The sequence below is a fragment of the Protopterus annectens genome, chromosome 10.part0, assembly GCF_019279795.1.
Source record: "Protopterus annectens isolate FY-2018-M chromosome 10.part0, PAN1.0, whole genome shotgun sequence".
Lineage (NCBI taxonomy): Eukaryota > Metazoa > Chordata > Ceratodontiformes > Protopteridae > Protopterus > Protopterus annectens.
The window spans coordinates 1,783,890,497-1,783,903,010 of NC_056744.1; positions in this window are offsets into that span (position 1 = coordinate 1,783,890,497).

Genomic DNA, 12,514 nt, shown 5'->3' on the forward strand with positions numbered 1-12,514 from the left:
GAACGGGTTGGTGATATCAGGGGGGGGAAAGGGAAAAAAATGGGAGTTTATATGGGAAAGGGGTAAAACAAAACCTGATGTTATCAGGGGAGGAAAAAGGGAAAAAAACCCTTGGGGGGGGGATATAAGGGGGGGGGGGGGGGGGGGGGGGGCGGGGGGGGGGGGGGGGGGGGGGGGGGGGGGGGGGTGGATATGGGAGTATATGGGAAGGTAACAAAACCTGATGTTATCAGAGAGGAAAGGAACTTGGTGATATCAGGGAGGGGGTAGGATATGGGAGTATATGGGAAGGTAACAAAACCTGATGTTATCAGAGAGGAAAGGAACTTGGTGATATCAGGGAGGGGGTAGGATATGGGAGTATATGGGAAGGTAACAAAACCTGATGTTATCAGAGAGGAAAGGAACTTGGTGATATCAGGGAGGGGGTAGGATATGGGAGTATATGGGAAGGTAACAAAACCTGATGTTATCAGAGAGGAAAGGGGAACTTGGTGATATCAGGAGGGTAGGATATGGGAGTATATGGAAGGTAACAAAACCCGATGTATCAGAAGGAAAGGAAGGTGATATCAGGGAGGGGGGATATGGAGTATATGGGAAGGTAACAAAACCTGATGTTATCAGAGAGGAAGGAACGGTGATATCAGGGAGGGGATATGGGAGTATAGGGGTAAAAACCTGATGTTATCAGAAGAGGAAAGGAACTTGGTGATATCAGGAGGGTAGGATATGGGGTATAGGGGAAAACAAAACCTGATGTTATCAGAGAGGGAAAGGGAATTGGTGATATCGGGGAGGGGATATGGGGTATAGGGGAAAGGTAACAAACCTGATGTTATCAGAGGGGAAAGGAACTTGGTGATATCAGGGAGGGAATATGGGAGATATAGTAAAAAATGTGATCAGAGAGGAAAGGAATTGGGATATCAGGAGGGTAGGATAGGGGAGTAAGGAAGGAAAAAACCTGATGTTATCAGAGAGGGAAAGGAACTGGGATATCAGGGAGGGAATAGGGGATTGGGAAGGTAACAAAACCTGATGTTATCAAGAGGAAAGGAACTTGGTGATATCAGGGAGGTAGGATATGGGAGTATATGGGAAGGTAACAAAACAGGATGTTATCAGAGAGGAAAGGGGAACTTGGTGATATCAGGGAGGGGGTAGGATATGGGAGTATATGGGAAGGTAACAAAACCTGATGTTATCAGAGAGAAAAGGAACTTGGTGATATCAGGGGGGGGTAGGATATGGGGTATAGGGGAAAGGTAACAAAACCTGATGTTATCAGAGAGGAAAGGGGAACTTGGTGATATCAGGGAGGGGGTAGGATATGGGAGTATATGGGAAGGTAACAAAACCTGATGTTATCAGAGAGGAAAGGGGAACTTGGTGATATCAGGGAGGGGGTATGATATGGGAGTATATGGGAAGGTAACAAAACCTGATGTTACAGGGGAAAGGAAATTTAATATCGGGGAGGGGTGCTGGGAGTAAGAGGAAAATCAACCTGATTTATCAGAGAGGGAAAATTGGAAAGAAAGGTTGGGGTATAATAAGGAACAAAACGATGATAAAGGGGGGCTGGTGAAATCAGGAAGGGAAGAAAGGTTCTGATGTTCAAGGGAGGATTTGGATTAGAAGGGATTAAATTATGAAGGAAAAACCTGATGATCAGGAGGAAGGAGGTAATGGTGATATGAAGGGGGAAGAAACCTGATGTTATCAGAAAGAAGTTGGTGATATCAGGGAGGGGTGGGAATGGGTAAAATGGAAGGGAAAAATATGTTATCAAGGAAGGAACTTGGTGATATCAGGGAGGGTAGTGGGGTGTATGATTAAGGAGGGTATCATGATTGATGGTATAAGTAAATGGAACCTGTGTACAGGAGGAACAGGACTTTTATATCATGGAGGTAGTGGGGTGATAAAAATAAAGGGGGTTTTCATGGATATGGTATAGGAGGTAACCTGTGTACAGAGGAGGAAAGGAACTTTATATCAGGAGGTGGTATGTGATTAAAGGTAAATATTGATGTTATAAGGATGGAAAGGATTTGGGTGTATAAAGGAAAGGGGAAAGGATTTATAAAATTATGGGGGGTTTGGGGTGTGATTAGGAGGTATGGGGATGGTTAGGAAAAAGATGTATCAAAGGGGGAAAGGAACTTGTGATATCAGGAGGGTAGGTGATGATTAAGGAAGGTAACAATGCATGTATAAGGAAAGGCAGGACTGTGTATCAAGGAGGAAAGGACTTTATATATATGGGGGGTAAAATGTAATAATAAGGAAGGTACAGAGATGGATAAGGAGGTCAACCTGATGTAAAAGAGGAAAAGGATTTTAATTAGGAGGGAATTGGGGTACAGGGTAAGGACAAAACTGTTTTGAAATCTGTTCTGCCAAATTTTTTAAATTTGATTTCCAAATTTAAACCTTAAACCCACATTTTTTTTCCCCCACCAATTTGTTTTTCAAAAATTCTTTTATTTTTTTTTTGAAAACCCTGAAAAGGGATTTTCTAAATTTCTGTTTTATTTTACCATGAAGTCTTTTTAACCAGGGGGTTTCCCCTTTTCCCTAACAAGTTGTGTTTTTTTTGGGGGTTAAATTTTTTTTATAACCAAAAAGAATTTTATAAATATTTTTAGCATAAAAATTAGTTTTTATAAATGGATTTTATGTTTGAAAACCCTTTGAAATCATTAAAAAGGAAAAAACCTATGTTTACCAAAAACAAATTAATTCTTTCTTTCAAAAAATTCTTTTAAAAGGTAACCGGTTTCCCAAAAAAAAAATTTTTAAAAAAATTTTAAAAAGGGAAGGAAAAAACGGAAAAAGGGGGAAAAAATTTTTTTCCAAAAAAATTAATGGAAGGAAAAACCGAAAAAAAAAACCCCCCTTTTTTTGGGGTTTTAAATTAAAAAAAAAAACCAAATTTCAAAAAAAAAAATTTTTTTTAAAACCCCTTTTTTAAAAATTTTTTTTAAAGGAAAAATTTTTTAAAAAAAAATTGGGTTTATGGGGGTTTAAAATGTAAAAAACCTTTTTTAAAGGGGGAACTTGAAAAGGGAGTGTTAGGGGAAAAAAAGGGGGTTTTAAAAAAAGGGAGGGGGATTTTTGTAAATTTAAAATTTAAAAAAAATTTTAAAAAACGGATTTTTTAAAAAAATTTTGAAAAAAAAAAAGGGGTCCCTTTAATAAAAATTTTTTAAAAAAAATTGTTTATTCAAAATTTAAAAAATTTTTTTTTAAAAAAAAAATTTTAAAAAAAGGTTTTTAAAAATTTAAATTTTTAAATAAACCTTTTACAAAAGGGAGACTGGGGGGGGAAAATTAAAGGGAAAAATTTAAAAGAAAAAAAAGAAACCCAGGAAATTTTTAAATTTTTGGAAAAAATTTTTATTTTTGGAAAAAAAAAATTCCAAAGGGCCCCCTTATTTTTAAAAATGGACCCTGCAATTAGACGGAAAAAGGGGTTCCAATCATTTTTGAAATTTTAAATGGTGAAATCGGGGGGGAAATTTTAAAAAGGGTTTGCCCAAGGAAAAGGGATTCAGGGGAAAATAATAAATGGGCATTTGGAAAAAAAAATTTTTTTTAAGCCAAAAATATTCGGGATGTAAATTAAAATTGGAGGAATTATTTGGAAAAAAGGTTTGGGAAAAAAGGAGGATGGGGTTTTTAAAAAGGGGTATCTGATTGCATGATAAAAAATTTCTGAATGTACCGGGAAAGGGTTTAAAATTTTGGAAAAGGGTTTTAATAAGTTTTTATTTAAAGATACCTCAAGGGGGGGAATTTTTTTTTTGGGGGAAATTTTGGGGTAAAAAGAAAAAAATTTAAAAAGGGGAAATTTTAAAAATTTTGTTAAAAAAGGGATTTTTTTTTAAAAGGGGGAAAAAAATATAAATTTTTTTTTTTTAAAAAAAGGGAATTTTTTAAAAGGGGGGGGTTTGAAAAAAAAAAAAGGGGGAAGTTTTTGTGGTTAAAAAAAAATTGTAAAAAAAGAAAAAATTTTAAAAAGAAATTTAAAAAGAAAATTTTTGGGGAAGTGTAAAAAAGGGAAAAAAAATAAAAGGGGGGAAAAGTGGAAAAAGGGGGGTTTGGGTTTTGGGGGTTTTTTTTGTATCAGGAGGGGTAGGATATGGGAGTATATGGGAAGGTAACAAAACCTGATGTTATCAGAGAGGAAAGGAACTTGGTGATATCAGGGAGGGGGTAGGATATGGGAGTATATGGGAAGGTAACAAAACCTGATGTTATCAGAGAGGAAAGGGGAACTTGGTGATATCAGGGAGGGGGTAGGATATGGGAGTATATGGGAAGGTAACAAAACCTGATGTTATCAGAGAGGAAAGGAAAGGAACTTGGTGATATCAGGGAGGGGGTAGGATATGGGAGTATATGGGAAGGTAACAAAACCTGATGTTATCAGAGAGGAAAGGAAAGGAACTTGGTGATATCAGGGAGGGGGTAGGATATGGGAGTATATGGGAAGGTAACCTGATGTTAGTAGGATATGGGAGTATATGGGAAGGTAACAAAACCTGATCAGGTGAAACATGGAGGAGGAAGGACCTAATAATATCAGGAAGAAGAGAAGGTGCTGGTGATGTCAAGAGAGAAAATCAGGACCCAATGACATTATTGCAGCAGTTCCAGGTGAAATTGAGAAAAGAGAAGGTTCTGGTGGTATCAAGAAGGAATCCAGTAACTGATGAAACTTGTGAAGCAGGTCCTGGTGAAATCAGGAAGGGGAGAAGGTTCTGGTGGCATCAAGGAGGGAGTTTGGACCTGATGACACTGGGGAAGCAGGACCTGGTGACATTATGAAGGAGAATAGGACCTGATGACACCGAGGAAGCAGGACCTGGTGACATTCTGAAGGGGAATAGGACCTGATGATATTAAAGAGGAACAGGACCTGATGATATCAGAAAAGTAACAGAATGTGGTGATATCAGGGTGGGGTAGAATGTGGTAATATAAGGAAGGGGGAAGGATATGGTAATATCAAGGAGAGGAACAGGATGTTATAATATCATGGAGGGTAGTGGGGTGTGATGATTAAGGAGGGTATCATGATTGCATGGTATAAGTGAGGATGGCAGAACCTGCTGCTACCAAGGAGGGAACAGGACTTTATACTATCATGGAGGGTAGTGGGGTGTGATGAATAAGGGGGGGGTATCATGATTGCATGGTATAAGTGAGGATGGCAGGACCTGCTGCTACCAAGGAGAGGAACAGGACTTTATAATATCATGGAGGGTAGCGGGGTGTGATGATTAAGGAGGGTATCATGATTGCATGGTATAAGTGAGGATGGCAGAACCTGCTGCTACCAAGGAGGGAACAGGACTTTATACTATCATGGAGGGTAGCGGGGTGTGATGATTAAGGCGGGTATCATGATTACATGGTATTAGTGAGGATGGAAGGACCTGCTGCTGTCAAGGAGGGAACAGGACTTTATACTATCATGGAGGGTAGGGGAGTGTGATGATTAACGAGGGTATCATGATTGCATGGTATAAGTGAGGATGGCAGGACCTGCTGCTACCAAGGAGAGGAACAGGACTTCATAACATTAGGGAGGAAGAGGTCAACTCTGGGGTCATGCACCTGAGGATGAGGACAAAACCCTGTTTTGGAAAATCTGTCTTCTGCCTAAATTTTTAACTTATGTGCCATTTTCCAAATTTAGCCAGACTGCATTCAACCACATGTCTTACTTCCCTACTCCAGCTTCTGAACTGCTTTGCTTTCCCTAAATGCTAATAACATGTCTGTTTCCATGCACATTCTTTGATTTATGTGTGAAACGGCTGTTAAAAGTGATTTTCTCACATTTTACTGTGTTTGATGTTTCATCCTGTGTAAGTCTTGTTCACACATCTTGGAGATGTTTTGCACCTCCGCATTCCTCAACAAGTTGTGCCTTCTTACCCCCTTTCTGGGTAGTAGTATATAATATGTTTCATAACCTGAAAAGCACCGAGTTATAAATGCATTCTTTTAGCATAATAACTGTGATGCTCATTTCTATCACATAGGCCCATTGTATATGTTTGAAAAGTCTCCTGTTGTAACCTTTCTGATTAAAGTTTATTTTTAACACTATGCTCTTACTTCTGAATAGATTCAAATTAATTCATTTTTCTCATATGTCACAAGCAGAAATATGACTTTTACAAAGTGTGATCTAATAAAAATTATAAATAATTCTTCCGTAGCATTCACTTAATGCATGTTTAGCAACTCAATCTGTATTATGCACGTGTATGAGAACTGGAACTTAAATGCATATTTTTTAATTAAATACTGATATAAATAAAAGTAAATTCCAGTGTTATAACCTTTATTTGTAAAAAATCAGCTTTGACTATTAATCATTGTTTTAGTTTGTTTATGACTTAAATTTATCAAACTCATGCCAAAAAATAGTAAACTACTAAACACTGAAATTAGTAATATAGTTGGAAACCATTGCAAACAGAGAATTAAACTGAAACTGGAAGAGAAATGGCAAATTGCCAAGTCATTCTTGGATGAAATGCCTTTGAATATCAGTAAGAAAAGTCTATGAACAGGATATTTGAGTAAGCAGCTTAACAGAATGCTCCAATTAAAGGATTTAGGGTACACTTTCTCATTCAGACAAAAAAGTATAAATTAGCAAGATATGTTTTTCACTTCCTGAATTACCCAGAGAAAATATTTCCTTAAGGTCCTTTACGTGAAAACTATCCTCAGATCTGATATACATTTAACATACATTCTCAGACTGTAAATTAAATGTATGTGTAAGTAGTGTTTAGCAAAAAAAAAAAGAGTACAAAAGCTTCAGACTAAGCTCTTTCTACTTCATAACCATTATGCTATTTGCATAGCATCAGATTACTATTCTACAAGTGTTTCACTACTAACTGGCCAATTGCCTGAAAGCATACTTACCTATATATATCTATCTATACATCTATAGCCATATTGGTATATTTATAGATAGATCATTCCTCTCAACTGTCCAGATTTTCGCCTTATATTTTTGGTCTGGCAAATTGTTGGGGAGTAAAGTCACAAGAATGACATACATTTGAGTTTCAGACTTCATATTCTTTAGAAAATAAATGCATGCTAACACAAAGCCTGTTATTCTAGAAACATTTTAAGTTTATAAGAGCAACATTTCAAATGTATTCCTATTTTTGTTTTGCACTTTGCCTCCCCATTATTTTTGGCTTCGTCCAGATTTATTACTCTTAGAGACTGAGCGGTATGAGATAGATAGATAGATAGATAGATAGATAGATAGATAGATAGATAGATAGATAGATAGATAGATAGATAGGCAGATGGATAGATAGATAGATAGATAGATAGATAGATAGATAGATAGATAGATAGATAGACAGATAGATAGGTAGATAGGTAGATAGATATGGATATATATCTACACGTGTGTGTGTGTGTGTGTGTGTGTGTGTGTGTGTGTGTGTGTGTGTGTGTGTGTGTAATATATATGTGTATATAACTCATGGACGGCGCAGTGGTGCAGCGGTTAATGCTGTCACCTCACAGCAAGAGGTTCTCCGGTTCGATTCTCGGCTGGGGTGCCTTCTGTGTGGAGTTTGCATGTTCTTCCTGTGTTCGCGTGGGTTTCCTCCGGGTACTCCGGTTTCCTCCCACATTCTAAAGACATGCTTCTGGAGCATTTCTCCCTGGGCCTCTGCTGAAAACAGGATCTGTGGAACCTAGTCGGACTTTCCCGGTCAACAAATGTTAAATAAAATAAAATAAAAAATATATATACATATATATATATATATATATATATATATATATATATATATATATATTTGGTTCCAGTTCACTTGGTTGATGTTTGCTTCTGCTATGCAAGTGAACTCCTGCACACATTGTGGAAAGGGACATTTGCATGACTGCTGTTGTGGGTGACTTCAGGTTGGTTGCCACAGAAAAGTAATGGGGCTGAGAGTTTGTGTGCATGTGTGAGTGCTTTAGGGAGAAGGTAAAGGTTAGGTAAGGGGATAGGTTTAGTGTGTGTAGGAGTTCTTTAGGGTAAGGGTAAGGGTAAGTGAGGGGATAGATACAGCGTGGCTGTGTGTATATGTGTACATGGTGAGTGCCTGAGCTGTCCTGTGTAAAGGTAATGTTATGGAAAGAGTCTTTGGAAGGTTAGCTGCACATTAGGGTTAGGGGCAGGGGCAGCGTTATGTGGAGCAGCGTGGCAAAGCTCTCTTTTCTTTGGGAAGCAAGAACACTTATGTAGCTATCATAATGATGACACTTGTATAAAGTATATATGTTGTTAGAGACAAGGGTCGATTCATGGACAGTTAGAGACAAGGGTCGATTCACGGACAGTTAGAGACAAGGGTCGATTCAAGGACAGTTAGAGACAAGGGTCAATTCACGGACAGTTAGAGACAAGGGTCGATTCATGGACAGTTAGAGACAAGGGTCGATTCACGGACAGTTAGAGACAAGGGTCGATTCATGGACAGTTAGAGACAAGGGTCGATTCATGGACAGTTAGAGACAAGGGTCGATTCACGGACAGTTAGAGACAAGGGTCGATTCATGGACAGTTAGAGACAAGGGTCGATTCACGGACAGTTAGAGACAAGGGTCGATTCACGGACAGTTAGAGACAAGGGTCGATTCATGGACAGTTAGAGACAAGGGTCGATTCATGGACAGTTAGAGACAAGGGTCGATTCATGGACAGTGAGCTCACCTTCAACCAGCACATATAACCATTGTCAGAAATTTCTTCTAGTTGGTATAAATAATTGCTAAGAGAAATTTTCTCCACAACCAGGGAATTTATAGTCCCACTTTATTCCACCATTATTAGATCAAAACTCAAATGTAATACCTCCTTTGACATGCATTAACCAGTCATGTCATCCAGCTAAAAAAAACAGCATTTCCTTACCAAAAGAATCTTGGTTATGAGCTCATAACGGTAAATGTGCCAACCATGTTATCACTTTATTTTCTCTCTCTTCCTTCTTTGTAGTGATGTCTTCCTAGCCTGCAAAATCACAAACATTGCTAAATTGTTAGACCCTCTACACATTCATAAAACTTCAAATACCATTAACATCCATTTAGTGATCTAAATCTGCCAAAGGTATTAAGAGGACTTGTTAGAAGGTTAGATATCGCTCCCACAGAACCCCCCCCCCATCTTTGGATCATGATCCCAGTCACCATGTCAAACAGAGCAACTGTGTCTCCATCTTTAACTCTAACCTAAGTCACTGGATGGGTAACCACAAGTTCATCCCTGGCCTTACCCCCTCAGGCCTGGTGGGAAAGGGGTGGGTACCTCAGCAAGTAATATACAGTGGATAGGCTTCCAATGATCTTCTCAATTAATTGAATAGTATGAACACATGAACCAGTAAGGCAGCATACTCATCATCATCATCATTGTCGTCATCACCATCATCATCATCATCATCCTCATCCTCACCATCATCCTCATCGTCATCACCATCCTCATCCTCACCATCATCCTCATCCTCACCATCATCCTCATCATCATCATCATTATCATCATCGTCATCACCATCATCATTTTCATCCTCACCCTCACCATCATCCTCATCATCATCATCATCATCATCACCATCATCATCCTCATCCTCACCATCATCCTCATCATCTTCATCACTGTCATCATCATCGTCATCACCATCGTCATCCTCATCCTCACCATCATCCTCATCATCATCATCATCGTCATCACCATCATCATAATCATCCTCATCCTCACCATCATCCTCATCATCATCATCATAATCATCACCATCATCATTCTCATCCTCATCCTCACCATCATCCTTATCATCATCATTGTCATCACCATCATCATCATCATCCTCATCCTCACCATCATCCTCATCATCATCCTCATCGTCATCACCATCATCATCATCCTCATCCTCACCATCATCCTAATCATCATCATCGTCATCACCATCATCCTCATCATCATCACCATTATCATCATCATCCTCACCATCATCCTCATCATCATCAGCGTCATCACCATCATCATCCTCATCCTCACCATCATCCTCATCATCATCATCATCATCACCATGATCATCATCCTCACCATCATCCTCACCATCATCCTCATCATCATCACCACCATCATCATCATCATCACTTTTTAAACTGATAGTCAAGGTGGTAACAAGCTAAATAGGGTAATTCAGCCCTCTCTGTCCCCAAAAATAGTCACTACCTCATCCTGTGGGAATCCTCAAGCATTCCTTGGTAAGCTGAGAGATATACTTCTTCCAAAATGATTTGGGTCTGTCTTTGGGCTTCCTCCCAGTGGGAAGTACCGTTGTGTACCCTCCATGGTAGTTGCCTACTAAGTATCATGACAAGGTACCACAACTACTTCCACTGAGTCTTCTCAGAATGAAGCAGCAGCGATCATGCCCAGAGGTCCTTGCAGATTGCTGAGTTTGTCTTGATCTTTTTCTTATGACTGATTTTTCACTTCACCTCTACAGTTTTGTACAACACCTGCATTGCTATTACTCTTGTATTCATCTCCTTATCAGTCACCCAGTCTCCTCTACCTTCACCTGTGAACCAGAATCCAAGATAATGAAACTCCTCCACTGTGGCAGCTGCCCCCCCCCCCACTGAAGTCACAGCCATTGGAGGCTAAGAGGACAGCATCTTCTGCAAACAACAAACACGTTGTTATCGTGTCTTCAAACTAAGTGCTGTCTAGACCCTAGCTGGTCTGGGTCATAATATCCTGCCCTTGAGAAATTACACAAATTTGGGAAAGAGCACACATTGCTGATGATGTTTGTTGCCCACCTTGAATATATTTAAGTCAGCAGTAAGAACGTGAACACAGCTCTCACTACTTAGAGCAACTGAAGGGCAGACTGCAGCAGCACCCTGTGGCTCCATGTGGGTGTAGCATTTCTCACAATGCATTTCAAGATACATGTTTATATATCTTTTAAACCTCTGGCTCCATGCTGGTGTAGCACTTTCCACAATGCATTCACGGACAGTTAGAGACAAGGGTCGATTCATGGACAGTTAGAGACAAGGGTCGATTCATGGACAGTTAGAGACAAGGGTCGATTCACGGAGAGTTAGAGACAAGGGTCGATTCATGGACAGTTAGAGACAAGGGTCGATTCACGGACAGTTAGAGACAAGGGTCGATTCACGGACAGTTAGAGACAAGGGTCGATTCATGGACAGTTAGAGACAAGGGTCGATTCATGGACAGTTAGAGACAAGGGTCGATTCATGGACAGTGAGCTCACCTTCAACCAGCACATATAACCATTGTCAGAAATTTCTTCTAGTTGGTATAAATAATTGCTAAGAGAAATTTTCTCCACAACCAGGGAATTTATAGTCCCACTTTATTCCACCATTATTAGATCAAAACTCAAATGTAATACCTCCTTTGACATGCATTAACCAGTCATGTCATCCAGCTAAAAAAAACAGCATTTCCTTACCAAAAGAATCTTGGTTATGAGCTCATAACGGTAAATGTGCCAACTACAAGCGTTATCACTTTATTTTCTCTCTCTTCCTTCTTTGTAGTGATGTCTTCCTAGCCTGCAAAATCACAAACATTGCTAAATTGTTAGACCCTCTACACATTCATAAAACTTCAAATACCATTAACATCCATTTAGTGATCTAAATCTGCCAAAGGTATTAAGAGGACTTGTTAGAAGGTTAGATATCGCTCCCACAGAACCCCCCATCTTTGGATCATGATCCCAGTCACCATGTCAAACAGAGCAGCTGTGTCTCCATCTTTAACTCTAACCTAAGTCACTGGATGGGTAACCACAAGTTCATCCCTGGCCTTACTCCCTCAGGCCTGGTGGGAAAGGGGTGGGTACCTCAGCAAGTAATATACAGTGGATAGGCTTCCAATGATCTTCTCAATTAATTGAATAGTATGAACACATGAACCAGTAAGGCAGCATACTCATCATCATCATCATTGTCATCATCATCGTCATCACCATCATCATCATCATCATCATCCTCATCCTCACCATCATCCTCATCGTCATCACCATCCTCATCCTCACCATCATCCTCATCCTCACCATCATCCTCATCATCATCATCATTATCATCATCGTCATCACCATCATCATTTTCATCCTCACCCTCACCATCATCCTCATCATCATCATCATCATCATCACCATCATCATCCTCATCCTCACCATCATCCTCATCATCTTCATCACTGTCATCATCATCGTCATCACCATCGTCATCCTCATCCTCACCATCATCCTCATCATCATCATCATCGTCATCACCATCATCATAATCATCCTCATCCTCACCATCATCCTCATCATCATCATCCTCATCGTCATCACCATCATCATCATCCTCATCCTCACCATCATCCTAATCATCATCATCGTCATCACCATCATCCTCATCA